The sequence below is a fragment of the Schistocerca piceifrons genome, unplaced genomic scaffold, assembly GCF_021461385.2.
Source record: "Schistocerca piceifrons isolate TAMUIC-IGC-003096 unplaced genomic scaffold, iqSchPice1.1 HiC_scaffold_1039, whole genome shotgun sequence".
In the NCBI taxonomy this organism is placed as follows: Eukaryota; Metazoa; Arthropoda; class Insecta; order Orthoptera; family Acrididae; genus Schistocerca; species Schistocerca piceifrons.
In genome coordinates, this window is record NW_025726840.1 from 74,594 (window position 1) to 94,216 (window position 19,623).

Below are 19,623 nucleotides of genomic sequence, written 5' to 3' on the forward strand. Positions count from 1 at the left end.
GTGAATACCGCTAACTGAAAGCACTCTGTTGTAGCCCCAGTGGCGCAATTGGTTAGCGCACGGTACTTATAAGGCAGTAGCCGTGAGCAATGCCGGGGTTGTGAGTTCGAGCCTCACCTGGGGCATACTTTTATTTCTTAGCAGCTGTCTCTGACAGCAACAGGAGGCTAGGTTTGAGATGTATCAGCTATTTGAGTAACATAATTGTGCATTCGAGACGCTAGCTGCGTCTTCCTCGGTAGTATAGTGGTTAGTATCCCCGCCTGTCACGCGGGAGACCGGGGTTCGATTCCCCGCCGGGGAGATGCGATTTTTATCTCACAACCCTGTTCGAGTGTTGCGCGTATGTGGGTCGTAAGAGCATTAACTTTGCGATCGTGGAGTGTAGTTGGCGCAAAATCTTAAAAAATGCTACAACTTAGGAAGTGGTTCTCGCATTCTTCACATTTCAGAACTGCGGGGTATGCTGTTAACGCTGTATCAAAGCACCCCAGCCGACGCTGTGGGCGTAATAATCGAGCTCGGCACAGTCCGCAAAAGAAATAATTTTAGCAGAGCGTGGTTTCGATCCACGGACCTCTGGGTTATGGGCCCAGCACGCTTCCACTGCGCCACTCTGCTGCCTGGGGTTGCGCCGGCTCTTCGCCACGTGACGTGGGACACTTGGAAAGTGTTGTCTGCGTCGCTTTCACACGCCTGTATTTAATTGCGTATCATCTCCTACAGCTCTCAGCTTGACTTGTCTCGACTTTGCTCGACTGACGCTACGCTGACGCTTGCAGGCAGCGATATTTACCACTATCGACTCGACATGCAGCTGCGAGATGCACAGGAGCAACAAAGCACTCCACGGTGCGGCGACATACGAAATCCACTGCCCAGCTACGCGTCGGCAACTAACAAAACGCCGACCCTGCCAGGATTCGAACCTGGAATCTTCTGATCCGTAGTCAGACGCGTTATCCGTTGCGCCACAGGGCCAGTGGCAGCATTTCTTTCTACGAGACAAGTGCAATTCGCTAAGAAACGTGTTCTCCATGGCTGAGCAAGCTCCCAAGGAAGGTACCTTTCGTGCAGCTGCGTGGCCGCAGTGCGCCTGCAGAGCTTAGAGCTTGCCACGCATCTGCTCTCGCTGTTCGACAGGTAGCAGAAGGCAAGGCGCGCGTTTTCCCACGTTTTCTCGACGACGAGAGCCGGTTGATGTGCATGTAAGCGTAGCATATGAAACAAGAATAGCACGAAGCATTGGTAGTCAGGTGCCAAAGTCGCAGTATGGCATCAGGTGGCGATCGTATGTTTCTGTGGCCACCACTGGTTTGCAGCAAAGTGAATACCGCTAACTGAAAGCACTCTGTTGTAGCCCCAGTGGCGCAATTGGTTAGCGCACGGTACCTATAAGGCAGTAGCCGTGAGCAATGCCGGGGTTGTGAGTTCGAGCCTCACCTGGGGCATACTTTTATTTCTTAGCAGCTGTCTCTGACAGCAACAGGACGCTAGGTTTGAGATGTATCAGCTATTTGAGTAACATAATTGTGCATTCGAGACGCTAGCTGCGTCTTCCTCGGTAGTATAGTGGTTAGTATCCCCGCCTGTCACGCGGGAGACCGGGGTTCGATTCCCCGCCGGGGAGGCACATCCGATTTTTAATTGCTGCTCTATCACTCGCCGAACTTAGTGTAGGTCGTTTGCGGCTACTAGCACCATATCTCTCGCACACAGGCACCTGTCTACAGCGCATCCTCGGTAGTATAGTGGTTAGTATCCCCGCCTGTCACGCGGGAGACCGGGGTTCGATTCCCCGCCGGGGAGATGCGATTTTTATCTCACAACCCTGTTCGAGTGTTGCGCGTATGTGGGTCGTAAGAGCATTAACTTTGCGATCGTGGAGTGTAGTTGGCGCAAAATCTTAAAAAATGCTACAACTTAGGAAGTGGTTCTCGCATTCTTCACATTTCAGAACTGCGGGGTATGCTGTTAACGCTGTATCAAAGCACCCCAGCCGACGCTGTGGGCGTAATAATCGAGCTCGGCACAGTCCGCAAAAGAAATAATTTTAGCAGAGCGTGGTTTCGATCCACGGACCTCTGGGTTATGGGCCCAGCACGCTTCCACTGCGCCACTCTGCTGCCTGGGGTTGCGCCGGCTCTTCGCCACGTGACGTGGGACACTTGGAAAGTGTTGTCTGCGTCGCTTTCACACGCCTGTATTTAATTGCGTATCATCTCCTACAGCTCTCAGCTTGACTTGTCTCGACTTTGCTCGACTGACGCTACGCTGACGCTTGCAGGCAGCGATATTTACCACTATCGACTCGACATGCAGCTGCGAGATGCACAGGAGCAACAAAGCACTCCACGGTGCGGCGACATACGAAATCCACTGCCCAGCTACGCGTCGGCAACTAACAAAACGCCGACCCTGCCAGGATTCGAACCTGGAATCTTCTGATCCGTAGTCAGACGCGTTATCCGTTGCGCCACAGGGCCAGTGGCAGCATTTCTTTCTACGAGACAAGTGCAATTCGCTAAGAAACGTGTTCTCCATGGCTGAGCAAGCTCCCAAGGAAGGTACCTTTCGTGCAGCTGCGTGGCCGCAGTGCGCCTGCAGAGCTTAGAGCTTGCCACGCATCTGCTCTCGCTGTTCGACAGGTAGCAGAAGGCAAGGCGCGCGTTTTCCCACGTTTTCTCGACGACGAGAGCCGGTTGATGTGCATGTAAGCGTAGCATATGAAACAAGAATAGCACGAAGCATTGGTAGTCAGGTGCCAAAGTCGCAGTATGGCATCAGGTGGCGATCGTATGTTTCTGTGGCCACCACTGGTTTGCAGCAAAGTGAATACCGCTAACTGAAAGCACTCTGTTGTAGCCCCAGTGGCGCAATTGGTTAGCGCACGGTACCTATAAGGCAGTAGCCGTGAGCAATGCCGGGGTTGTGAGTTCGAGCCTCACCTGGGGCATACTTTTATTTCTTAGCAGCTGTCTCTGACAGCAACAGGACGCTAGGTTTGAGATGTATCAGCTATTTGAGTAACATAATTGTGCATTCGAGACGCTAGCTGCGTCTTCCTCGGTAGTATAGTGGTTAGTATCCCCGCCTGTCACGCGGGAGACCGGGGTTCGATTCCCCGCCGGGGAGGCACATCCGATTTTTAATTGCTGCTCTATCACTCGCCGAACTTAGTGTAGGTCGTTTGCGGCTACTAGCACCATATCTCTCGCACACAGGCACCTGTCTACAGCGCATCCTCGGTAGTATAGTGGTTAGTATCCCCGCCTGTCACGCGGGAGACCGGGGTTCGATTCCCCGCCGGGGAGATGCGATTTTTATCTCACAACCCTGTTCGAGTGTTGCGCGTATGTGGGTCGTAAGAGCATTAACTTTGCGATCGTGGAGTGTAGTTGGCGCAAAATCTTAAAAAATGCTACAACTTAGGAAGTGGTTCTCGCATTCTTCACATTTCAGAACTGCGGGGTATGCTGTTAACGCTGTATCAAAGCACCCCAGCCGACGCTGTGGGCGTAATAATCGAGCTCGGCACAGTCCGCAAAAGAAATAATTTTAGCAGAGCGTGGTTTCGATCCACGGACCTCTGGGTTATGGGCCCAGCACGCTTCCACTGCGCCACTCTGCTGCCTGGGGTTGCGCCGGCTCTTCGCCACGTGACGTGGGACACTTGGAAAGTGTTGTCTGCGTCGCTTTCACACGCCTGTATTTAATTGCGTATCATCTCCTACAGCTCTCAGCTTGACTTGTCTCGACTTTGCTCGACTGACGCTACGCTGACGCTTGCAGGCAGCGATATTTACCACGATCGACTCGACATGCAGCTGCGAGATGCACAGGAGCAACAAAGCACTCCACGGTGCGGCGACATACGAAATCCACTGCCCAGCTACGCGTCGGCAACTAACAAAACGCCGACCCTGCCAGGATTCGAACCTGGAATCTTCTGATCCGTAGTCAGACGCGTTATCCGTTGCGCCACAGGGCCAGTGGCAGCATTTCTTTCTACGAGACAAGTGCAATTCGCTAAGAAACGTGTTCTCCATGGCTGAGCAAGCTCCCAAGGAAGGTACCTTTCGTGCAGCTGTGTGGCCGCAGTGCGCCTGCAGAGCTTAGAGCTTGCCACGCATCTGCTCTCGCTGTTCGACAGGTAGCAGAAGGCAAGGCGCGCGTTTTCCCACGTTTTCTCGACGACGAGAGCCGGTTGATGTGCATGTAAGCGTAGCATATGAAACAAGAATAGCACGAAGCATTGGTAGTCAGGTGCCAAAGTCGCAGTATGGCATCAGGTGGCGATCGTATGTTTCTGTGGCCACCACTGGTTTGCAGCAAAGTGAATACCGCTAACTGAAAGCACTCTGTTGTAGCCCCAGTGGCGCAATTGGTTAGCGCACGGTACTTATAAGGCAGTAGCCGTGAGCAATGCCGGGGTTGTGAGTTCGAGCCTCACCTGGGGCATACTTTTATTTCTTAGCAGCTGTCTCTGACAGCAACAGGAGGCTAGGTTTGAGATGTATCAGCTATTTGAGTAACATAATTGTGCATTCGAGACGCTAGCTGCGTCTTCCTCGGTAGTATAGTGGTTAGTATCCCCGCCTGTCACGCGGGAGACCGGGGTTCGATTCCCCGCCGGGGAGATGCGATTTTTATCTCACAACCCTGTTCGAGTGTTGCGCGTATGTGGGTCGTAAGAGCATTAACTTTGCGATCGTGGAGTGTAGTTGGCGCAAAATCTTAAAAAATGCTACAACTTAGGAAGTGGTTCTCGCATTCTTCACATTTCAGAACTGCGGGGTATGCTGTTAACGCTGTATCAAAGCACCCCAGCCGACGCTGTGGGCGTAATAATCGAGCTCGGCACAGTCCGCAAAAGAAATAATTTTAGCAGAGCGTGGTTTCGATCCACGGACCTCTGGGTTATGGGCCCAGCACGCTTCCACTGCGCCACTCTGCTGCCTGGGGTTGCGCCGGCTCTTCGCCACGTGACGTGGGACACTTGGAAAGTGTTGTCTGCGTCGCTTTCACACGCCTGTATTTAATTGCGTATCATCTCCTACAGCTCTCAGCTTGACTTGTCTCGACTTTGCTCGACTGACGCTACGCTGACGCTTGCAGGCAGCGATATTTACCACTATCGACTCGACATGCAGCTGCGAGATGCACAGGAGCAACAAAGCACTCCACGGTGCGGCGACATACGAAATCCACTGCCCAGCTACGCGTCGGCAACTAACAAAACGCCGACCCTGCCAGGATTCGAACCTGGAATCTTCTGATCCGTAGTCAGACGCGTTATCCGTTGCGCCACAGGGCCAGTGGCAGCATTTCTTTCTACGAGACAAGTGCAATTCGCTAAGAAACGTGTTCTCCATGGCTGAGCAAGCTCCCAAGGAAGGTACCTTTCGTGCAGCTGCGTGGCCGCAGTGCGCCTGCAGAGCTTAGAGCTTGCCACGCATCTGCTCTCGCTGTTCGACAGGTAGCAGAAGGCAAGGCGCGCGTTTTCCCACGTTTTCTCGACGACGAGAGCCGGTTGATGTGCATGTAAGCGTAGCATATGAAACAAGAATAGCACGAAGCATTGGTAGTCAGGTGCCAAAGTCGCAGTATGGCATCAGGTGGCGATCGTATGTTTCTGTGGCCACCACTGGTTTGCAGCAAAGTGAATACCGCTAACTGAAAGCACTCTGTTGTAGCCCCAGTGGCGCAATTGGTTAGCGCACGGTACCTATAAGGCAGTAGCCGTGAGCAATGCCGGGGTTGTGAGTTCGAGCCTCACCTGGGGCATACTTTTATTTCTTAGCAGCTGTCTCTGACAGCAACAGGACGCTAGGTTTGAGATGTATCAGCTATTTGAGTAACATAATTGTGCATTCGAGACGCTAGCTGCGTCTTCCTCGGTAGTATAGTGGTTAGTATCCCCGCCTGTCACGCGGGAGACCGGGGTTCGATTCCCCGCCGGGGAGGCACATCCGATTTTTAATTGCTGCTCTATCACTCGCCGAACTTAGTGTAGGTCGTTTGCGGCTACTAGCACCATATCTCTCGCACACAGGCACCTGTCTACAGCGCATCCTCGGTAGTATAGTGGTTAGTATCCCCGCCTGTCACGCGGGAGACCGGGGTTCGATTCCCCGCCGGGGAGATGCGATTTTTATCTCACAACCCTGTTCGAGTGTTGCGCGTATGTGGGTCGTAAGAGCATTAACTTTGCGATCGTGGAGTGTAGTTGGCGCAAAATCTTAAAAAATGCTACAACTTAGGAAGTGGTTCTCGCATTCTTCACATTTCAGAACTGCGGGGTATGCTGTTAACGCTGTATCAAAGCACCCCAGCCGACGCTGTGGGCGTAATAATCGAGCTCGGCACAGTCCGCAAAAGAAATAATTTTAGCAGAGCGTGGTTTCGATCCACGGACCTCTGGGTTATGGGCCCAGCACGCTTCCACTGCGCCACTCTGCTGCCTGGGGTTGCGCCGGCTCTTCGCCACGTGACGTGGGACACTTGGAAAGTGTTGTCTGCGTCGCTTTCACACGCCTGTATTTAATTGCGTATCATCTCCTACAGCTCTCAGCTTGACTTGTCTCGACTTTGCTCGACTGACGCTACGCTGACGCTTGCAGGCAGCGATATTTACCACGATCGACTCGACATGCAGCTGCGAGATGCACAGGAGCAACAAAGCACTCCACGGTGCGGCGACATACGAAATCCACTGCCCAGCTACGCGTCGGCAACTAACAAAACGCCGACCCTGCCAGGATTCGAACCTGGAATCTTCTGATCCGTAGTCAGACGCGTTATCCGTTGCGCCACAGGGCCAGTGGCAGCATTTCTTTCTACGAGACAAGTGCAATTCGCTAAGAAACGTGTTCTCCATGGCTGAGCAAGCTCCCAAGGAAGGTACCTTTCGTGCAGCTGTGTGGCCGCAGTGCGCCTGCAGAGCTTAGAGCTTGCCACGCATCTGCTCTCGCTGTTCGACAGGTAGCAGAAGGCAAGGCGCGCGTTTTCCCACGTTTTCTCGACGACGAGAGCCGGTTGATGTGCATGTAAGCGTAGCATATGAAACAAGAATAGCACGAAGCATTGGTAGTCAGGTGCCAAAGTCGCAGTATGGCATCAGGTGGCGATCGTATGTTTCTGTGGCCACCACTGGTTTGCAGCACAGTGAATACCGCTAACTGAAAGCACTCTGTTGTAGCCCCAGTGGCGCAATTGGTTAGCGCACGGTACTTATAAGGCAGTAGCCGTGAGCAATGCCGGGGTTGTGAGTTCGAGCCTCACCTGGGGCATACTTTTATTTCTTAGCAGCTGTCTCTGACAGCAACAGGAGGCTAGGTTTGAGATGTATCAGCTATTTGAGTAACATAATTGTGCATTCGAGACGCTAGCTGCGTCTTCCTCGGTAGTATAGTGGTTAGTATCCCCGCCTGTCACGCGGGAGACCGGGGTTCGATTCCCCGCCGGGGAGATGCGATTTTTATCTCACAACCCTGTTCGAGTGTTGCGCGTATGTGGGTCGTAAGAGCATTAACTTTGCGATCGTGGAGTGTAGTTGGCGCAAAATCTTAAAAAATGCTACAACTTAGGAAGTGGTTCTCGCATTCTTCACATTTCAGAACTGCGGGGTATGCTGTTAACGCTGTATCAAAGCACCCCAGCCGACGCTGTGGGCGTAATAATCGAGCTCGGCACAGTCCGCAAAAGAAATAATTTTAGCAGAGCGTGGTTTCGATCCACGGACCTCTGGGTTATGGGCCCAGCACGCTTCCACTGCGCCACTCTGCTGCCTGGGGTTGCGCCGGCTCTTCGCCACGTGACGTGGGACACTTGGAAAGTGTTGTCTGCGTCGCTTTCACACGCCTGTATTTAATTGCGTATCATCTCCTACAGCTCTCAGCTTGACTTGTCTCGACTTTGCTCGACTGACGCTACGCTGACGCTTGCAGGCAGCGATATTTACCACGATCGACTCGACATGCAGCTGCGAGATGCACAGGAGCAACAAAGCACTCCACGGTGCGGCGACATACGAAATCCACTGCCCAGCTACGCGTCGGCAACTAACAAAACGCCGACCCTGCCAGGATTCGAACCTGGAATCTTCTGATCCGTAGTCAGACGCGTTATCCGTTGCGCCACAGGGCCAGTGGCAGCATTTCTTTCTACGAGACAAGTGCAATTCGCTAAGAAACGTGTTCTCCATGGCTGAGCAAGCTCCCAAGGAAGGTACCTTTCGTGCAGCTGTGTGGCCGCAGTGCGCCTGCAGAGCTTAGAGCTTGCCACGCATCTGCTCTCGCTGTTCGACAGGTAGCAGAAGGCAAGGCGCGCGTTTTCCCACGTTTTCTCGACGACGAGAGCCGGTTGATGTGCATGTAAGCGTAGCATATGAAACAAGAATAGCACGAAGCATTGGTAGTCAGGTGCCAAAGTCGCAGTATGGCATCAGGTGGCGATCGTATGTTTCTGTGGCCACCACTGGTTTGCAGCAAAGTGAATACCGCTAACTGAAAGCACTCTGTTGTAGCCCCAGTGGCGCAATTGGTTAGCGCACGGTACTTATAAGGCAGTAGCCGTGAGCAATGCCGGGGTTGTGAGTTCGAGCCTCACCTGGGGCATACTTTTATTTCTTAGCAGCTGTCTCTGACAGCAACAGGAGGCTAGGTTTGAGATGTATCAGCTATTTGAGTAACATAATTGTGCATTCGAGACGCTAGCTGCGTCTTCCTCGGTAGTATAGTGGTTAGTATCCCCGCCTGTCACGCGGGAAACCGGGGTTCGATTCCCCGCCGGGGAGATGCGATTTTTATCTCACAACCCTGTTCGAGTGTTGCGCGTATGTGGGTCGTAAGAGCATTAACTTTGCGATCGTGGAGTGTAGTTGGCGCAAAATCTTAAAAAATGCTACAACTTAGGAAGTGGTTCTCGCATTCTTCACATTTCAGAACTGCGGGGTATGCTGTTAACGCTGTATCAAAGCACCCCAGCCGACGCTGTGGGCGTAATAATCGAGCTCGGCACAGTCCGCAAAAGAAATAATTTTAGCAGAGCGTGGTTTCGATCCACGGACCTCTGGGTTATGGGCCCAGCACGCTTCCACTACGCCACTCTGCTGCCTGGGGTTGCGCCGGCTCTTCGCCACGTGACGTGGGACACTTGGAAAGTGTTGTCTGCGTCGCTTTCACACGCCTGTATTTAATTGCGTATCATCTCCTACAGCTCTCAGCTTGACTTGTCTCGACTTTGCTCGACTGACGCTACGCTGACGCTTGCAGGCAGCGATATTTACCACGATCGACTCGACATGCAGCTGCGAGATGCACAGGAGCAACAAAGCACTCCACGGTGCGGCGACATACGAAATCCACTGCCCAGCTACGCGTCGGCAACTAACAAAACGCCGACCCTGCCAGGATTCGAACCTGGAATCTTCTGATCCGTAGTCAGACGCGTTATCCGTTGCGCCACAGGGCCAGTGGCAGCATTTCTTTCTACGAGACAAGTGCAATTCGCTAAGAAACGTGTTCTCCATGGCTGAGCAAGCTCCCAAGGAAGGTACCTTTCGTGCAGCTGCGTGGCCGCAGTGCGCCTGCAGAGCTTAGAGCTTGCCACGCATCTGCTCTCGCTGTTCGACAGGTAGCAGAAGGCAAGGCGCGCGTTTTCCCACGTTTTCTCGACGACGAGAGCCGGTTGATGTGCATGTAAGCGTAGCATATGAAACAAGAATAGCACGAAGCATTGGTAGTCAGGTGCCAAAGTCGCAGTATGGCATCAGGTGGCGATCGTATGTTTCTGTGGCCACCACTGGTTTGCAGCAAAGTGAATACCGCTAACTGAAAGCACTCTGTTGTAGCCCCAGTGGCGCAATTGGTTAGCGCACGGTACCTATAAGGCAGTAGCCGTGAGCAATGCCGGGGTTGTGAGTTCGAGCCTCACCTGGGGCATACTTTTATTTCTTAGCAGCTGTCTCTGACAGCAACAGGACGCTAGGTTTGAGATGTATCAGCTATTTGAGTAACATAATTGTGCATTCGAGACGCTAGCTGCGTCTTCCTCGGTAGTATAGTGGTTAGTATCCCCGCCTGTCACGCGGGAGACCGGGGTTCGATTCCCCGCCGGGGAGGCACATCCGATTTTTAATTGCTGCTCTATCACTCGCCGAACTTAGTGTAGGTAGTTTGCGGCTACTAGCACCATATCTCTCGCACACAGGCACCTGTCTACAGCGCATCCTCGGTAGTATAGTGGTTAGTATCCCCGCCTGTCACGCGGGAGACCGGGGTTCGATTCCCCGCCGGGGAGATGCGATTTTTATCTCACAACCCTGTTCGAGTGTTGCGCGTATGTGGGTCGTAAGAGCATTAACTTTGCGATCGTGGAGTGTAGTTGGCGCAAAATCTTAAAAAATGCTACAACTTAGGAAGTGGTTCTCGCATTCTTCACATTTCAGAACTGCGGGGTATGCTGTTAACGCTGTATCAAAGCACCCCAGCCGACGCTGTGGGCGTAATAATCGAGCTCGGCACAGTCCGCAAAAGAAATAATTTTAGCAGAGCGTGGTTTCGATCCACGGACCTCTGGGTTATGGGCCCAGCACGCTTCCACTGCGCCACTCTGCTGCCTGGGGTTGCGCCGGCTCTTCGCCACGTGACGTGGGACACTTGGAAAGTGTTGTCTGCGTCGCTTTCACACGCCTGTATTTAATTGCGTATCATCTCCTACAGCTCTCAGCTTGACTTGTCTCGACTTTGCTCGACTGACGCTACGCTGACGCTTGCAGGCAGCGATATTTACCACGATCGACTCGACATGCAGCTGCGAGATGCACAGGAGCAACAAAGCACTCCACGGTGCGGCGACATACGAAATCCACTGCCCAGCTACGCGTCGGCAACTAACAAAACGCCGACCCTGCCAGGATTCGAACCTGGAATCTTCTGATCCGTAGTCAGACGCGTTATCCGTTGCGCCACAGGGCCAGTGGCAGCATTTCTTTCTACGAGACAAGTGCAATTCGCTAAGAAACGTGTTCTCCATGGCTGAGCAAGCTCCCAAGGAAGGTACCTTTCGTGCAGCTGTGTGGCCGCAGTGCGCCTGCAGAGCTTAGAGCTTGCCACGCATCTGCTCTCGCTGTTCGACAGGTAGCAGAAGGCAAGGCGCGCGTTTTCCCACGTTTTCTCGACGACGAGAGCCGGTTGATGTGCATGTAAGCGTAGCATATGAAACAAGAATAGCACGAAGCATTGGTAGTCAGGTGCCAAAGTCGCAGTATGGCATCAGGTGGCGATCGTATGTTTCTGTGGCCACCACTGGTTTGCAGCAAAGTGAATACCGCTAACTGAAAGCACTCTGTTGTAGCCCCAGTGGCGCAATTGGTTAGCGCACGGTACTTATAAGGCAGTAGCCGTGAGCAATGCCGGGGTTGTGAGTTCGAGCCTCACCTGGGGCATACTTTTATTTCTTAGCAGCTGTCTCTGACAGCAACAGGAGGCTAGGTTTGAGATGTATCAGCTATTTGAGTAACATAATTGTGCATTCGAGACGCTAGCTGCGTCTTCCTCGGTAGTATAGTGGTTAGTATCCCCGCCTGTCACGCGGGAGACCGGGGTTCGATTCCCCGCCGGGGAGATGCGATTTTTATCTCACAACCCTGTTCGAGTGTTGCGCGTATGTGGGTCGTAAGAGCATTAACTTTGCGATCGTGGAGTGTAGTTGGCGCAAAATCTTAAAAAATGCTACAACTTAGGAAGTGGTTCTCGCATTCTTCACATTTCAGAACTGCGGGGTATGCTGTTAACGCTGTATCAAAGCACCCCAGCCGACGCTGTGGGCGTAATAATCGAGCTCGGCACAGTCCGCAAAAGAAATAATTTTAGCAGAGCGTGGTTTCGATCCACGGACCTCTGGGTTATGGGCCCAGCACGCTTCCACTGCGCCACTCTGCTGCCTGGGGTTGCGCCGGCTCTTCGCTACGTGACGTGGGACACTTGGAAAGTGTTGTCTGCGTCGCTTTCACACGCCTGTATTTAATTGCGTATCATCTCCTACAGCTCTCAGCTTGACTTGTCTCGACTTTGCTCGACTGACGCTACGCTGACGCTTGCAGGCAGCGATATTTACCACGATCGACTCGACATGCAGCTGCGAGATGCACAGGAGCAACAAAGCACTCCACGGTGCGGCGACATACGAAATCCACTGCCCAGCTACGCGTCGGCAACTAACAAAACGCCGACCCTGCCAGGATTCGAACCTGGAATCTTCTGATCCGTAGTCAGACGCGTTATCCGTTGCGCCACAGGGCCAGTGGCAGCATTTCTTTCTACGAGACAAGTGCAATTCGCTAAGAAACGTGTTCTCCATGGCTGAGCAAGCTCCCAAGGAAGGTACCTTTCGTGCAGCTGTGTGGCCGCAGTGCGCCTGCAGAGCTTAGAGCTTGCCACGCATCTGCTCTCGCTGTTCGACAGGTAGCAGAAGGCAAGGCGCGCGTTTTCCCACGTTTTCTCGACGACGAGAGCCGGTTGATGTGCATGTAAGCGTAGCATATGAAACAAGAATAGCACGAAGCATTGGTAGTCAGGTGCCAAAGTCGCAGTATGGCATCAGGTGGCGATCGTATGTTTCTGTGGCCACCACTGGTTTGCAGCAAAGTGAATACCGCTAACTGAAAGCACTCTGTTGTAGCCCCAGTGGCGCAATTGGTTAGCGCACGGTACTTATAAGGCAGTAGCCGTGAGCAATGCCGGGGTTGTGAGTTCGAGCCTCACCTGGGGCATACTTTTATTTCTTAGCAGCTGTCTCTGACAGCAACAGGAGGCTAGGTTTGAGATGTATCAGCTATTTGAGTAACATAATTGTGCATTCGAGACGCTAGCTGCGTCTTCCTCGGTAGTATAGTGGTTAGTATCCCCGCCTGTCACGCGGGAGACCGGGGTTCGATTCCCCGCCGGGGAGATGCGATTTTTATCTCACAACCCTGTTCGAGTGTTGCGCGTATGTGGGTCGTAAGAGCATTAACTTTGCGATCGTGGAGTGTAGTTGGCGCAAAATCTTAAAAAATGCTACAACTTAGGAAGTGGTTCTCGCATTCTTCACATTTCAGAACTGCGGGGTATGCTGTTAACGCTGTATCAAAGCACCCCAGCCGACGCTGTGGGCGTAATAATCGAGCTCGGCACAGTCCGCAAAAGAAATAATTTTAGCAGAGCGTGGTTTCGATCCACGGACCTCTGGGTTATGGGCCCAGCACGCTTCCACTGCGCCACTCTGCTGCCTGGGGTTGCGCCGGCTCTTCGCCACGTGACGTGGGACACTTGGAAAGTGTTGTCTGCGTCGCTTTCACACGCCTGTATTTAATTGCGTATCATCTCCTACAGCTCTCAGCTTGACTTGTCTCGACTTTGCTCGACTGACGCTACGCTGACGCTTGCAGGCAGCGATATTTACCACGATCGACTCGACATGCAGCTGCGAGATGCACAGGAGCAACAAAGCACTCCACGGTGCGGCGACATACGAAATCCACTGCCCAGCTACGCGTCGGCAACTAACAAAACGCCGACCCTGCCAGGATTCGAACCTGGAATCTTCTGATCCGTAGTCAGACGCGTTATCCGTTGCGCCACAGGGCCAGTGGCAGCATTTCTTTCTACGAGACAAGTGCAATTCGCTAAGAAACGTGTTCTCCATGGCTGAGCAAGCTCCCAAGGAAGGTACCTTTCGTGCAGCTGCGTGGCCGCAGTGCGCCTGCAGAGCTTAGAGCTTGCCACGCATCTGCTCTCGCTGTTCGACAGGTAGCAGAAGGCAAGGCGCGCGTTTTCCCACGTTTTCTCGACGACGAGAGCCGGTTGATGTGCATGTAAGCGTAGCATATGAAACAAGAATAGCACGAAGCATTGGTAGTCAGGTGCCAAAGTCGCAGTATGGCATCAGGTGGCGATCGTATGTTTCTGTGGCCACCACTGGTTTGCAGCAAAGTGAATACCGCTAACTGAAAGCACTCTGTTGTAGCCCCAGTGGCGCAATTGGTTAGCGCACGGTACCTATAAGGCAGTAGCCGTGAGCAATGCCGGGGTTGTGAGTTCGAGCCTCACCTGGGGCATACTTTTATTTCTTAGCAGCTGTCTCTGACAGCAACAGGACGCTAGGTTTGAGATGTATCAGCTATTTGAGTAACATAATTGTGCATTCGAGACGCTAGCTGCGTCTTCCTCGGTAGTATAGTGGTTAGTATCCCCGCCTGTCACGCGGGAGACCGGGGTTCGATTCCCCGCCGGGGAGGCACATCCGATTTTTAATTGCTGCTCTATCACTCGCCGAACTTAGTGTAGGTCGTTTGCGGCTACTAGCACCATATCTCTCGCACACAGGCACCTGTCTACAGCGCATCCTCGGTAGTATAGTGGTTAGTATCCCCGCCTGTCACGCGGGAGACCGGGGTTCGATTCCCCGCCGGGGAGATGCGATTTTTATCTCACAACCCTGTTCGAGTGTTGCGCGTATGTGGGTCGTAAGAGCATTAACTTTGCGATCGTGGAGTGTAGTTGGCGCAAAATCTTAAAAAATGCTACAACTTAGGAAGTGGTTCTCGCATTCTTCACATTTCAGAACTGCGGGGTATGCTGTTAACGCTGTATCAAAGCACCCCAGCCGACGCTGTGGGCGTAATAATCGAGCTCGGCACAGTCCGCAAAAGAAATAATTTTAGCAGAGCGTGGTTTCGATCCACGGACCTCTGGGTTATGGGCCCAGCACGCTTCCACTGCGCCACTCTGCTGCCTGGGGTTGCGCCGGCTCTTCGCCACGTGACGTGGGACACTTGGAAAGTGTTGTCTGCGTCGCTTTCACACGCCTGTATTTAATTGCGTATCATCTCCTACAGCTCTCAGCTTGACTTGTCTCGACTTTGCTCGACTGACGCTACGCTGACGCTTGCAGGCAGCGATATTTACCACGATCGACTCGACATGCAGCTGCGAGATGCACAGGAGCAACAAAGCACTCCACGGTGCGGCGACATACGAAATCCACTGCCCAGCTACGCGTCGGCAACTAACAAAACGCCGACCCTGCCAGGATTCGAACCTGGAATCTTCTGATCCGTAGTCAGACGCGTTATCCGTTGCGCCACAGGGCCAGTGGCAGCATTTCTTTCTACGAGACAAGTGCAATTCGCTAAGAAACGTGTTCTCCATGGCTGAGCAAGCTCCCAAGGAAGGTACCTTTCGTGCAGCTGCGTGGCCGCAGTGCGCCTGCAGAGCTTAGAGCTTGCCACGCATCTGCTCTCGCTGTTCGACAGGTAGCAGAAGGCAAGGCGCGCGTTTTCCCACGTTTTCTCGACGACGAGAGCCGGTTGATGTGCATGTAAGCGTAGCATATGAAACAAGAATAGCACGAAGCATTGGTAGTCAGGTGCCAAAGTCGCAGTATGGCATCAGGTGGCGATCGTATGTTTCTGTGGCCACCACTGGTTTGCAGCAAAGTGAATACCGCTAACTGAAAGCACTCTGTTGTAGCCCCAGTGGCGCAATTGGTTAGCGCACGGTACCTATAAGGCAGTAGCCGTGAGCAATGCCGGGGTTGTGAGTTCGAGCCTCACCTGGGGCATACTTTTATTTCTTAGCAGCTGTCTCTGACAGCAACAGGACGCTAGGTTTGAGATGTATCAGCTATTTGAGTAACATAATTGTGCATTCGAGACGCTAGCTGCGTCTTCCTCGGTAGTATAGTGGTTAGTATCCCCGCCTGTCACGCGGGAGACCGGGGTTCGATTCCCCGCCGGGGAGGCACATCCGATTTTTAATTGCTGCTCTATCACTCGCCGAACTTAGTGTAGGTAGTTTGCGGCTACTAGCACCATATCTCTCGCACACAGGCACCTGTCTACAGCGCATCCTCGGTAGTATAGTGGTTAGTATCCCCGCCTGTCACGCGGGAGACCGGGGTTCGATTCCCCGCCGGGGAGATGCGATTTTTATCTCACAACCCTGTTCGAGTGTTGCGCGTATGTGGGTCGTAAGAGCATTAACTTTGCGATCGTGGAGTGTAGTTGGCGCAAAATCTTAAAAAATGCTACAACTTAGGAAGTGGTTCTCGCATTCTTCACATTTCAGAACTGCGGGGTATGCTGTTAACGCTGTATCAAAGCACCCCAGCCGACGCTGTGGGCGTAATAATCGAGCTCGGCACAGTCCGCAAAAGAAATAATTTTAGCAGAGCGTGGTTTCGATCCACGGACCTCTGGGTTATGGGCCCAGCACGCTTCCACTGCGCCACTCTGCTGCCTGGGGTTGCGCCGGCTCTTCGCCACGTGACGTGGGACACTTGGAAAGTGTTGTCTGCGTCGCTTTCACACGCCTGTATTTAATTGCGTATCATCTCCTACAGCTCTCAGCTTGACTTGTCTCGACTTTGCTCGACTGACGCTACGCTGACGCTTGCAGGCAGCGATATTTACCACGATCGACTCGACATGCAGCTGCGAGATGCACAGGAGCAACAAAGCACTCCACGGTGCGGCGACATACGAAATCCACTGCCCAGCTACGCGTCGGCAACTAACAAAACGCCGACCCTGCCAGGATTCGAACCTGGAATCTTCTGATCCGTAGTCAGACGCGTTATCCGTTGCGCCACAGGGCCAGTGGCAGCATTTCTTTCTACGAGACAAGTGCAATTCGCTAAGAAACGTGTTCTCCATGGCTGAGCAAGCTCCCAAGGAAGGTACCTTTCGTGCAGCTGTGTGGCCGCAGTGCGCCTGCAGAGCTTAGAGCTTGCCACGCATCTGCTCTCGCTGTTCGACAGGTAGCAGAAGGCAAGGCGCGCGTTTTCCCACGTTTTCTCGACGACGAGAGCCGGTTGATGTGCATGTAAGCGTAGCATATGAAACAAGAATAGCACGAAGCATTGGTAGTCAGGTGCCAAAGTCGCAGTATGGCATCAGGTGGCGATCGTATGTTTCTGTGGCCACCACTGGTTTGCAGCAAAGTGAATACCGCTAACTGAAAGCACTCTGTTGTAGCCCCAGTGGCGCAATTGGTTAGCGCACGGTACTTATAAGGCAGTAGCCGTGAGCAATGCCGGGGTTGTGAGTTCGAGCCTCACCTGGGGCATACTTTTATTTCTTAGCAGCTGTCTCTGACAGCAACAGGAGGCTAGGTTTGAGATGTATCAGCTATTTGAGTAACATAATTGTGCATTCGAGACGCTAGCTGCGTCTTCCTCGGTAGTATAGTGGTTAGTATCCCCGCCTGTCACGCGGGAGACCGGGGTTCGATTCCCCGCCGGGGAGATGCGATTTTTATCTCACAACCCTGTTCGAGTGTTGCGCGTATGTGGGTCGTAAGAGCATTAACTTTGCGATCGTGGAGTGTAGTTGGCGCAAAATCTTAAAAAATGCTACAACTTAGGAAGTGGTTCTCGCATTCTTCACATTTCAGAACTGCGGGGTATGCTGTTAACGCTGTATCAAAGCACCCCAGCCGACGCTGTGGGCGTAATAATCGAGCTCGGCACAGTCCGCAAAAGAAATAATTTTAGCAGAGCGTGGTTTCGATCCACGGACCTCTGGGTTATGGGCCCAGCACGCTTCCACTGCGCCACTCTGCTGCCTGGGGTTGCGCCGGCTCTTCGCCACGTGACGTGGGACACTTGGAAAGTGTTGTCTGCGTCGCTTTCACACGCCTGTATTTAATTGCGTATCATCTCCTACAGCTCTCAGCTTGACTTGTCTCGACTTTGCTCGACTGACGCTACGCTGACGCTTGCAGGCAGCGATATTTACCACGATCGACTCGACATGCAGCTGCGAGATGCACAGGAGCAACAAAGCACTCCACGGTGCGGCGACATACGAAATCCACTGCCCAGCTACGCGTCGGCAACTAACAAAACGCCGACCCTGCCAGGATTCGAACCTGGAATCTTCTGATCCGTAGTCAGACGCGTTATCCGTTGCGCCACAGGGCCAGTGGCAGCATTTCTTTCTACGAGACAAGTGCAATTCGCTAAGAAACGTGTTCTCCATGGCTGAGCAAGCTCCCAAGGAAGGTACCTTTCGTGCAGCTGTGTGGCCGCAGTGCGCCTGCAGAGCTTAGAGCTTGCCACGCATCTGCTCTCGCTGTTCGACAGGTAGCAGAAGGCAAGGCGCGCGTTTTCCCACGTTTTCTCGACGACGAGAGCCGGTTGATGTGCATGTAAGCGTAGCATATGAAACAAGAATAGCACGAAGCATTGGTAGTCAGGTGCCAAAGTCGCAGTATGGCATCAGGTGGCGATCGTATGTTTCTGTGGCCACCACTGGTTTGCAGCAAAGTGAATACCGCTAACTGAAAGCACTCTGTTGTAGCCCCAGTGGCGCAATTGGTTAGCGCACGGTACTTATAAGGCAGTAGCCGTGAGCAATGCCGGGGTTGTGAGTTCGAGCCTCACCTGGGGCATACTTTTATTTCTTAGCAGCTGTCTCTGACAGCAACAGGAGGCTAGGTTTGAGATGTATCAGCTATTTGAGTAACATAATTGTGCATTCGAGACGCTAGCTGCGTCTTCCTCGGTAGTATAGTGGTTAGTATCCCCGCCTGTCACGCGGGAGACCGGGGTTCGATTCCCCGCCGGGGAGATGCGATTTTTATCTCACAACCCTGTTCGAGTGTTGCGCGTATGTGGGTCGTAAGAGCATTAACTTTGCGATCGTGGAGTGTAGTTGGCGCAAAATCTTAAAAAATGCTACAACTTAGGAAGTGGTTCTCGCATTCTTCACATTTCAGAACTGCGGGGTATGCTGTTAACGCTGTATCAAAGCACCCCAGCCGACGCTGTGGGCGTAATAATCGAGCTCGGCACAGTCCGCAAAAGAAATAATTTTAGCAGAGCGTGGTTTCGATCCACGGACCTCTGGGTTATGGGCCCAGCACGCTTCCACTGCGCCACTCTGCTGCCTGGGGTTGCGCCGGCTCTTCGCCACGTGACGTGGGACACTTGGAAAGTGTTGTCTGCGTCGCTTTCACACGCCTGTATTTAATTGCGTATCATCTCCTACAGCTCTCAGCTTGACTTGTCTCGACTTTGCTCGACTGACGCTACGCTGACGCTTGCAGGCAGCGATATTTACCACGATCGACTCGACATGCAGCTGCGAGATGCACAGGAGCAACAAAGCACTCCACGGTGCGGCGACATACGAAATCCACTGCCCAGCTACGCGTCGGCAACTAACAAAACGCCGACCCTGCCAGGATTCGAACCTGGAATCTTCTGATCCGTAGTCAGACGCGTTATCCGTTGCGCCACAGGGCCAGTGGCAGCATTTCTTTCTACGAGACAAGTGCAATTCGCTAAGAAACGTGTTCTCCATGGCTGAGCAAGCTCCCAAGGAAGGTACCTTTCGTGCAGCTGCGTGGCCGCAGTGCGCCTGCAGAGCTTAGAGCTTGCCACGCATCTGCTCTCGCTGTTCGACAGGTAGCAGAAGGCAAGGCGCGCGTTTTCCCACGTTTTCTCGACGACGAGAGCCGGTTGATGTGCATGTAAGCGTAGCATATGAAACAAGAATAGCACGAAGCATTGGTAGTCAGGTGCCAAAGTCGCAGTATGGCATCAGGTGGCGATCGTATGTTTCTGTGGCCACCA

At 53.0% G+C, this 19,623-nt stretch overlaps 61 non-coding genes across 61 annotated transcripts; 34 read left to right on the top strand and 27 right to left on the bottom strand.

The window, feature by feature from the left end:
* Positions 1 to 33: 33 nt before the first annotated feature.
* Positions 34 to 125, top strand: Trnai-uau. Its single transcript is given in 2 exon segments — positions 34 to 71; positions 90 to 125. It is a non-coding gene; the product is annotated as a tRNA-Ile (tRNA).
* A 107-nt stretch (positions 126 to 232) lies between these two features.
* Trnad-guc lies at positions 233 to 304 on the top strand. The gene has a single exon. It is a non-coding gene; the product is annotated as a tRNA-Asp (tRNA).
* A 245-nt stretch (positions 305 to 549) lies between these two features.
* Trnam-cau lies at positions 550 to 621 on the bottom strand. The gene has a single exon. It is a non-coding gene; the product is annotated as a tRNA-Met (tRNA).
* A 287-nt stretch (positions 622 to 908) lies between these two features.
* Trnar-acg lies at positions 909 to 981 on the bottom strand. The gene has a single exon. It is a non-coding gene; the product is annotated as a tRNA-Arg (tRNA).
* A 378-nt stretch (positions 982 to 1,359) lies between these two features.
* Positions 1,360 to 1,451, top strand: Trnai-uau. Its single transcript is given in 2 exon segments — positions 1,360 to 1,397; positions 1,416 to 1,451. It is a non-coding gene; the product is annotated as a tRNA-Ile (tRNA).
* Positions 1,452 to 1,558: 107 nt separating this feature from the next.
* Positions 1,559 to 1,630, top strand: Trnad-guc. Its single transcript has one exon. It is a non-coding gene; the product is annotated as a tRNA-Asp (tRNA).
* Positions 1,631 to 1,737: 107 nt separating this feature from the next.
* Trnad-guc lies at positions 1,738 to 1,809 on the top strand. Its single transcript has one exon. It is a non-coding gene; the product is annotated as a tRNA-Asp (tRNA).
* A 245-nt stretch (positions 1,810 to 2,054) lies between these two features.
* On the bottom strand, positions 2,055 to 2,126 carry Trnam-cau. Its single transcript has one exon. It is a non-coding gene; the product is annotated as a tRNA-Met (tRNA).
* Positions 2,127 to 2,413: 287 nt separating this feature from the next.
* On the bottom strand, positions 2,414 to 2,486 carry Trnar-acg. The gene has a single exon. It is a non-coding gene; the product is annotated as a tRNA-Arg (tRNA).
* Positions 2,487 to 2,864: 378 nt separating this feature from the next.
* On the top strand, positions 2,865 to 2,956 carry Trnai-uau. The gene is given in 2 exon segments: positions 2,865 to 2,902; positions 2,921 to 2,956. It is a non-coding gene; the product is annotated as a tRNA-Ile (tRNA).
* Positions 2,957 to 3,063: 107 nt separating this feature from the next.
* Positions 3,064 to 3,135, top strand: Trnad-guc. The gene has a single exon. It is a non-coding gene; the product is annotated as a tRNA-Asp (tRNA).
* Positions 3,136 to 3,242: 107 nt separating this feature from the next.
* Trnad-guc lies at positions 3,243 to 3,314 on the top strand. Its single transcript has one exon. It is a non-coding gene; the product is annotated as a tRNA-Asp (tRNA).
* A 245-nt stretch (positions 3,315 to 3,559) lies between these two features.
* On the bottom strand, positions 3,560 to 3,631 carry Trnam-cau. Its single transcript has one exon. It is a non-coding gene; the product is annotated as a tRNA-Met (tRNA).
* Positions 3,632 to 3,918: 287 nt separating this feature from the next.
* Positions 3,919 to 3,991, bottom strand: Trnar-acg. Its single transcript has one exon. It is a non-coding gene; the product is annotated as a tRNA-Arg (tRNA).
* A 378-nt stretch (positions 3,992 to 4,369) lies between these two features.
* Trnai-uau lies at positions 4,370 to 4,461 on the top strand. The gene is given in 2 exon segments: positions 4,370 to 4,407; positions 4,426 to 4,461. It is a non-coding gene; the product is annotated as a tRNA-Ile (tRNA).
* A 107-nt stretch (positions 4,462 to 4,568) lies between these two features.
* Trnad-guc lies at positions 4,569 to 4,640 on the top strand. The gene has a single exon. It is a non-coding gene; the product is annotated as a tRNA-Asp (tRNA).
* Positions 4,641 to 4,885: 245 nt separating this feature from the next.
* Trnam-cau lies at positions 4,886 to 4,957 on the bottom strand. Its single transcript has one exon. It is a non-coding gene; the product is annotated as a tRNA-Met (tRNA).
* Positions 4,958 to 5,244: 287 nt separating this feature from the next.
* Trnar-acg lies at positions 5,245 to 5,317 on the bottom strand. Its single transcript has one exon. It is a non-coding gene; the product is annotated as a tRNA-Arg (tRNA).
* A 378-nt stretch (positions 5,318 to 5,695) lies between these two features.
* Trnai-uau lies at positions 5,696 to 5,787 on the top strand. Its single transcript is given in 2 exon segments — positions 5,696 to 5,733; positions 5,752 to 5,787. It is a non-coding gene; the product is annotated as a tRNA-Ile (tRNA).
* Positions 5,788 to 5,894: 107 nt separating this feature from the next.
* Trnad-guc lies at positions 5,895 to 5,966 on the top strand. Its single transcript has one exon. It is a non-coding gene; the product is annotated as a tRNA-Asp (tRNA).
* Positions 5,967 to 6,073: 107 nt separating this feature from the next.
* Trnad-guc lies at positions 6,074 to 6,145 on the top strand. The gene has a single exon. It is a non-coding gene; the product is annotated as a tRNA-Asp (tRNA).
* Positions 6,146 to 6,390: 245 nt separating this feature from the next.
* Trnam-cau lies at positions 6,391 to 6,462 on the bottom strand. The gene has a single exon. It is a non-coding gene; the product is annotated as a tRNA-Met (tRNA).
* A 287-nt stretch (positions 6,463 to 6,749) lies between these two features.
* Positions 6,750 to 6,822, bottom strand: Trnar-acg. Its single transcript has one exon. It is a non-coding gene; the product is annotated as a tRNA-Arg (tRNA).
* Positions 6,823 to 7,200: 378 nt separating this feature from the next.
* On the top strand, positions 7,201 to 7,292 carry Trnai-uau. The gene is given in 2 exon segments: positions 7,201 to 7,238; positions 7,257 to 7,292. It is a non-coding gene; the product is annotated as a tRNA-Ile (tRNA).
* Positions 7,293 to 7,399: 107 nt separating this feature from the next.
* Trnad-guc lies at positions 7,400 to 7,471 on the top strand. The gene has a single exon. It is a non-coding gene; the product is annotated as a tRNA-Asp (tRNA).
* A 245-nt stretch (positions 7,472 to 7,716) lies between these two features.
* On the bottom strand, positions 7,717 to 7,788 carry Trnam-cau. Its single transcript has one exon. It is a non-coding gene; the product is annotated as a tRNA-Met (tRNA).
* Positions 7,789 to 8,075: 287 nt separating this feature from the next.
* Positions 8,076 to 8,148, bottom strand: Trnar-acg. Its single transcript has one exon. It is a non-coding gene; the product is annotated as a tRNA-Arg (tRNA).
* Positions 8,149 to 8,526: 378 nt separating this feature from the next.
* Trnai-uau lies at positions 8,527 to 8,618 on the top strand. Its single transcript is given in 2 exon segments — positions 8,527 to 8,564; positions 8,583 to 8,618. It is a non-coding gene; the product is annotated as a tRNA-Ile (tRNA).
* A 107-nt stretch (positions 8,619 to 8,725) lies between these two features.
* Trnad-guc lies at positions 8,726 to 8,797 on the top strand. Its single transcript has one exon. It is a non-coding gene; the product is annotated as a tRNA-Asp (tRNA).
* Positions 8,798 to 9,401: 604 nt separating this feature from the next.
* Positions 9,402 to 9,474, bottom strand: Trnar-acg. Its single transcript has one exon. It is a non-coding gene; the product is annotated as a tRNA-Arg (tRNA).
* Positions 9,475 to 9,852: 378 nt separating this feature from the next.
* Positions 9,853 to 9,944, top strand: Trnai-uau. The gene is given in 2 exon segments: positions 9,853 to 9,890; positions 9,909 to 9,944. It is a non-coding gene; the product is annotated as a tRNA-Ile (tRNA).
* A 107-nt stretch (positions 9,945 to 10,051) lies between these two features.
* On the top strand, positions 10,052 to 10,123 carry Trnad-guc. The gene has a single exon. It is a non-coding gene; the product is annotated as a tRNA-Asp (tRNA).
* Positions 10,124 to 10,230: 107 nt separating this feature from the next.
* Trnad-guc lies at positions 10,231 to 10,302 on the top strand. Its single transcript has one exon. It is a non-coding gene; the product is annotated as a tRNA-Asp (tRNA).
* A 245-nt stretch (positions 10,303 to 10,547) lies between these two features.
* Positions 10,548 to 10,619, bottom strand: Trnam-cau. The gene has a single exon. It is a non-coding gene; the product is annotated as a tRNA-Met (tRNA).
* Positions 10,620 to 10,906: 287 nt separating this feature from the next.
* Positions 10,907 to 10,979, bottom strand: Trnar-acg. The gene has a single exon. It is a non-coding gene; the product is annotated as a tRNA-Arg (tRNA).
* A 378-nt stretch (positions 10,980 to 11,357) lies between these two features.
* Trnai-uau lies at positions 11,358 to 11,449 on the top strand. Its single transcript is given in 2 exon segments — positions 11,358 to 11,395; positions 11,414 to 11,449. It is a non-coding gene; the product is annotated as a tRNA-Ile (tRNA).
* A 107-nt stretch (positions 11,450 to 11,556) lies between these two features.
* Positions 11,557 to 11,628, top strand: Trnad-guc. The gene has a single exon. It is a non-coding gene; the product is annotated as a tRNA-Asp (tRNA).
* Positions 11,629 to 11,873: 245 nt separating this feature from the next.
* On the bottom strand, positions 11,874 to 11,945 carry Trnam-cau. Its single transcript has one exon. It is a non-coding gene; the product is annotated as a tRNA-Met (tRNA).
* A 287-nt stretch (positions 11,946 to 12,232) lies between these two features.
* On the bottom strand, positions 12,233 to 12,305 carry Trnar-acg. The gene has a single exon. It is a non-coding gene; the product is annotated as a tRNA-Arg (tRNA).
* Positions 12,306 to 12,683: 378 nt separating this feature from the next.
* On the top strand, positions 12,684 to 12,775 carry Trnai-uau. The gene is given in 2 exon segments: positions 12,684 to 12,721; positions 12,740 to 12,775. It is a non-coding gene; the product is annotated as a tRNA-Ile (tRNA).
* Positions 12,776 to 12,882: 107 nt separating this feature from the next.
* Trnad-guc lies at positions 12,883 to 12,954 on the top strand. The gene has a single exon. It is a non-coding gene; the product is annotated as a tRNA-Asp (tRNA).
* Positions 12,955 to 13,199: 245 nt separating this feature from the next.
* On the bottom strand, positions 13,200 to 13,271 carry Trnam-cau. Its single transcript has one exon. It is a non-coding gene; the product is annotated as a tRNA-Met (tRNA).
* Positions 13,272 to 13,558: 287 nt separating this feature from the next.
* Positions 13,559 to 13,631, bottom strand: Trnar-acg. Its single transcript has one exon. It is a non-coding gene; the product is annotated as a tRNA-Arg (tRNA).
* Positions 13,632 to 14,009: 378 nt separating this feature from the next.
* Positions 14,010 to 14,101, top strand: Trnai-uau. Its single transcript is given in 2 exon segments — positions 14,010 to 14,047; positions 14,066 to 14,101. It is a non-coding gene; the product is annotated as a tRNA-Ile (tRNA).
* Positions 14,102 to 14,208: 107 nt separating this feature from the next.
* On the top strand, positions 14,209 to 14,280 carry Trnad-guc. The gene has a single exon. It is a non-coding gene; the product is annotated as a tRNA-Asp (tRNA).
* A 107-nt stretch (positions 14,281 to 14,387) lies between these two features.
* On the top strand, positions 14,388 to 14,459 carry Trnad-guc. The gene has a single exon. It is a non-coding gene; the product is annotated as a tRNA-Asp (tRNA).
* Positions 14,460 to 14,704: 245 nt separating this feature from the next.
* On the bottom strand, positions 14,705 to 14,776 carry Trnam-cau. Its single transcript has one exon. It is a non-coding gene; the product is annotated as a tRNA-Met (tRNA).
* A 287-nt stretch (positions 14,777 to 15,063) lies between these two features.
* Trnar-acg lies at positions 15,064 to 15,136 on the bottom strand. Its single transcript has one exon. It is a non-coding gene; the product is annotated as a tRNA-Arg (tRNA).
* Positions 15,137 to 15,514: 378 nt separating this feature from the next.
* Positions 15,515 to 15,606, top strand: Trnai-uau. The gene is given in 2 exon segments: positions 15,515 to 15,552; positions 15,571 to 15,606. It is a non-coding gene; the product is annotated as a tRNA-Ile (tRNA).
* Positions 15,607 to 15,713: 107 nt separating this feature from the next.
* On the top strand, positions 15,714 to 15,785 carry Trnad-guc. The gene has a single exon. It is a non-coding gene; the product is annotated as a tRNA-Asp (tRNA).
* A 107-nt stretch (positions 15,786 to 15,892) lies between these two features.
* Positions 15,893 to 15,964, top strand: Trnad-guc. Its single transcript has one exon. It is a non-coding gene; the product is annotated as a tRNA-Asp (tRNA).
* A 245-nt stretch (positions 15,965 to 16,209) lies between these two features.
* Positions 16,210 to 16,281, bottom strand: Trnam-cau. Its single transcript has one exon. It is a non-coding gene; the product is annotated as a tRNA-Met (tRNA).
* A 287-nt stretch (positions 16,282 to 16,568) lies between these two features.
* On the bottom strand, positions 16,569 to 16,641 carry Trnar-acg. The gene has a single exon. It is a non-coding gene; the product is annotated as a tRNA-Arg (tRNA).
* A 378-nt stretch (positions 16,642 to 17,019) lies between these two features.
* Trnai-uau lies at positions 17,020 to 17,111 on the top strand. The gene is given in 2 exon segments: positions 17,020 to 17,057; positions 17,076 to 17,111. It is a non-coding gene; the product is annotated as a tRNA-Ile (tRNA).
* Positions 17,112 to 17,218: 107 nt separating this feature from the next.
* Positions 17,219 to 17,290, top strand: Trnad-guc. The gene has a single exon. It is a non-coding gene; the product is annotated as a tRNA-Asp (tRNA).
* Positions 17,291 to 17,535: 245 nt separating this feature from the next.
* Positions 17,536 to 17,607, bottom strand: Trnam-cau. The gene has a single exon. It is a non-coding gene; the product is annotated as a tRNA-Met (tRNA).
* A 287-nt stretch (positions 17,608 to 17,894) lies between these two features.
* On the bottom strand, positions 17,895 to 17,967 carry Trnar-acg. The gene has a single exon. It is a non-coding gene; the product is annotated as a tRNA-Arg (tRNA).
* A 378-nt stretch (positions 17,968 to 18,345) lies between these two features.
* On the top strand, positions 18,346 to 18,437 carry Trnai-uau. The gene is given in 2 exon segments: positions 18,346 to 18,383; positions 18,402 to 18,437. It is a non-coding gene; the product is annotated as a tRNA-Ile (tRNA).
* Positions 18,438 to 18,544: 107 nt separating this feature from the next.
* Trnad-guc lies at positions 18,545 to 18,616 on the top strand. The gene has a single exon. It is a non-coding gene; the product is annotated as a tRNA-Asp (tRNA).
* A 245-nt stretch (positions 18,617 to 18,861) lies between these two features.
* Positions 18,862 to 18,933, bottom strand: Trnam-cau. Its single transcript has one exon. It is a non-coding gene; the product is annotated as a tRNA-Met (tRNA).
* A 287-nt stretch (positions 18,934 to 19,220) lies between these two features.
* Positions 19,221 to 19,293, bottom strand: Trnar-acg. The gene has a single exon. It is a non-coding gene; the product is annotated as a tRNA-Arg (tRNA).
* Positions 19,294 to 19,623: the final 330 nt, after the last annotated feature.